Raw genomic sequence first — 3,664 nt, 5'->3', positions numbered from 1 at the left:
ATTTATTACATACATTGGTAAACTTCTTTGGCTTAGTATTTTGTTCAGGAATTTTGCAGCTATATTCTTGAGTCAGACTGGTCTTAAAATTTTTCCTTAACAATTTGTTGAACCTCAGATTTTCTTTTTTCCAGAAATTTTCCCCAATATTTTATGAAAAAAATAATCAAAGAAACCCAAAATGAATAGTACAATGATCCTCTAGGTATCTATCACCAAGCAATGACAATTATCCCACATGGCCTTTCATTTCATCTATATTCCTTTTCTTACCCTTACTACACTGGATTACTCTGAAGCAAATCCTGAACAACATATTTCGACTGTAAGTATTCTATCATCTATCTGTAAATGATAATATCACTTTAAATATAAGTACAATATTGTAATTGCACCAAAAAATAATAGAACCCCTTAATATTTTCAAATGTTCACACCTAGTCAAGTATCTCAAAATTATTTTCTCATCTGATTTGTTCAAATCATGGTCTAAACATGAGACATACCTTGTATTCGATTAATACATCTCTCAAATGTTAAGAATTTCATATTGCTTTACTTCCTTAAATTCATTTGCTAAGGAAATGGAGTCATTTATCCTGTAGAGTTTACCCCACCTTCTAGACTTTGCTGATTCCCTGTTTTGTAACATAAAATTTGTCTCTATCCCCAATATATCCTGGAAATTGGTATCTCGTTGTTAATCAGAGGTTATCAAACCATTTTGACCTCAGGACACTTTACACTCTTAAAAAGTATTGAGGACACCAAAGAATTTTTATTCATGAGAATTATTGATATTTATAATAAATATTGATATTTATAATACTATATGTTAAACAAGGATTTTAAAATATTGATTTAATGTCTCATTTTGATCACTTTTTTAATGTCAACAAAATGCCCATATGTGATTAACAAGTTTGTCTCTCAGTCCATCTTTCAAGAAAGAATTTTCTTCCATGAAAATGGTGGATTACAAAGGCTTTTTTCCCAAGACAACCATTATACTTTAGTACACAGGCTTTCCACTTAGTCATACAGAATTTGAAGAAATGTATTCAAGTGTTAAGATTGGGAGTTTGGGATTGACATGTGCACACTGCTATATTTAAAATTGATAACCAGGCTTCCCTGGTGGTGCAGTGGTTAAGAATCTGCCTGCCAAGGCAGCAGACACAGGTTTGAGCCCTGGTCCGGGAAGACCCCACATGCCACAGAGCAACTAAGCCCATGCACCACAACTACTGAGCCTATGCTCTAGAGCCCATGCACCACAACTACTGAGCCCATGTGCCACAACTACTGAAGCCTGCACACCTCAACGAAGAGTAGTCCCTGCTTGCCACAACTAGAGAAGCCTGCATGCAGCAACAAAGACCCAACACAGCCAAAAATAAATAAATAAAATAAAAATGTATTAAATAAATAAATAAAATAAAATTGATAACCAACAAGGACCTACTGTATGGCACAGGGAACTCTGCTCAATATTCTGCAATAACCTAAATGTGTAAAGAATTTGCAAAAAAACAGATACATGTATATATATATATATAAATGAATCACTTTGCTGTACACCTGAAACTAACACAACATTGTTACTCAACTATGTTCCAATATAAAATAAAAATTAAAAAATATATTTACTAAAATGAGTTATCTTTACTGCTTCATCAATGTCATTTTTTTTTTTTTTTTTTGGAGGTACCACGTGGCATGCGGGATCTTAGTTCCCTGACCAGAGATTGAACCCATGACCCCTGGAGCAGAAGCGTGTAGTCTTAACCACTGGACGGCCAGGGAAGTCCCGAAGGACATTTTAGAGTGAATGTATTTGTTTGCTTCTTGCAAGTGCATAGGAGTGAAGAACACGGGTTGACACCCCTACCTTGGTGAATGCTGAGGACCCCGAAATTTACCCACAGTTGCCTGTGCCCCATCAGTGCAAATGTCAACACAGTGAAGAAGGCAAATGATATTTTAGTAAAGTTATGAAAATTGAAATATTACAGTCCCCTTGAAATGGTCTTGAAGACCCCCAGGGGTCTGTACATCATGGTCTGAGAATGCCACTCTGAGGTATCAAATTTCCGGCTCGGAATTGAAGTGAACTGAGGAATTATTTCTCAGTCTTCCCACACAGAGTTGCCCAGAAGGCAAATCTACCTGATCCTGGTTTGTCTATTGCCTTAGAACACTCCATGCTTCCTTTACACCTTGTTCCAATAAGGAGAAAGCAATGCTGAAACATTGCTCTTTCCCATTGCTTCAATTCTTTTGTTTCCCTCAACTAATATCTTGCCCTCAGCAATATTTTCCAATGTTATACTCACCCAACTTTTACTTATTGCTAGTTTGGTTTTCTTTAATCTTAAAAGACAGGGATTAATGAAACTCATATATATGCCAGCAAGAGTCAGTTCTTGACAGACTTCCCAAAAATACACTTCTAGTACTTCTTTAACTATCTAATGTCACATATTTTCTAAACTATGAAACAGAATTCGAGCCACCAGGCTGCCTTCATTTCTATAAGTTTTTCACACCAGTTACCTGGACAAGGATGGCAAAAGCATAAACTTCACCTGTTCTTGAGAAAGTACTGGTCTGCTCAAGAAAAAGAAGTAACAGCTGTGGCAATTCCCAGGCTTTGATGGGAAGGATCTCCTTCCTGTGGTAGAAATCTCCTTGAATCAATGCCAGGCACTTCCGCATGACCCCTTTCATGTCTCCAGTTTACTGTTATTCATTTCAGCACCCCTCCTTCAAATCCTCTTATAAAAACCCAGTCTTTTCTGTCCTGACCAACCAGTGCAGATCCTTGCAAGACAGGTAAGTGGGAGCTGAGAGAAGATGAGACACCTGACAGGGGATTCACCTTACATATTTCAGGGAAGGTATACAAGGATCCCTGTCTGCAGAGAACGTAGGAGCTTTGAGACCAGGTAAAGGCAGTCCTGGGAGGTCTCAGGTGTAGTAGGATGTACAGCTTTTCCAATTCTTTCCAGAAGTATGGAAGGGGATGCATGTTATCAAGATGGATTTATTCCTAGGGAACTATACAGAGGAAAAGACAAGAGGTACAACAGGGGGTTTCTCATAGTCTCTCTCTGACCACCCTTTCTTTAGTTCTCTGGTTGTCTCCGCACATCACAGACACAATGATGCCTTGCATGGGCCTCCCCAGCCTGTCCTGGATGCTGCCCTCCTGCCTGTTGCTCCTGTCTCAAGTCCAAGGTGAGACTTCTCTGCCTCTGTCACTGGGTTCCCAGTGTTTGCTCAGGGCCAAGAAGAGGAGGAAAGCTCCTGTGTGCCTCCCATGGTAATGGTACATCCCCACACAACACTGCCTGCAATTCCTGTAACATCACTCCTTCCTTCAGGGTAACTAGTGGTGGGAGTCTCCCCAGTGGTCCAGTACCAGTGGGATGAGATGATTTCTATTTTCTCCGAAGAGTCTAATTTATGTGGGTGATTAAGGAGGGAAAGTATAGAGTGTTCTTAATGAGATGAATAGAAGGAGAAAGATTGAAGGATCTAGTAGAAAAATAGCCCAGAAGAGGAGAAAATTTGGACTTTTGAACAAGGCAGATGAATAAAAAGAAAACAGACCATCTCCCAATTACTAGGTCTAGTTCATGATAAAAAAAAAAAAAAAAAA

At 38.6% G+C, this 3,664-nt stretch overlaps 1 pseudogene; it reads left to right on the top strand.

Moving 5' to 3' along the window:
• The first annotated feature begins 3,164 nt into the window (after positions 1 to 3,164).
• The window catches only part of LOC112408988 (lithostathine-like), a 2,873-nt pseudogene continuing 2,373 nt past the window's right edge, over positions 3,165 to 3,664 (top strand).

The sequence above is a fragment of the Neophocaena asiaeorientalis genome, unplaced genomic scaffold, assembly GCF_003031525.2.
Source record: "Neophocaena asiaeorientalis asiaeorientalis breed wild unplaced genomic scaffold, Neophocaena_asiaeorientalis_V1.1 scaffold285, whole genome shotgun sequence".
NCBI lineage: Eukaryota > Metazoa > Chordata > Mammalia > Artiodactyla > Phocoenidae > Neophocaena > Neophocaena asiaeorientalis.
Note: the sequence above shows the minus strand (reverse complement) of the source record. Positions and strands in the feature narration are given on the sequence as shown.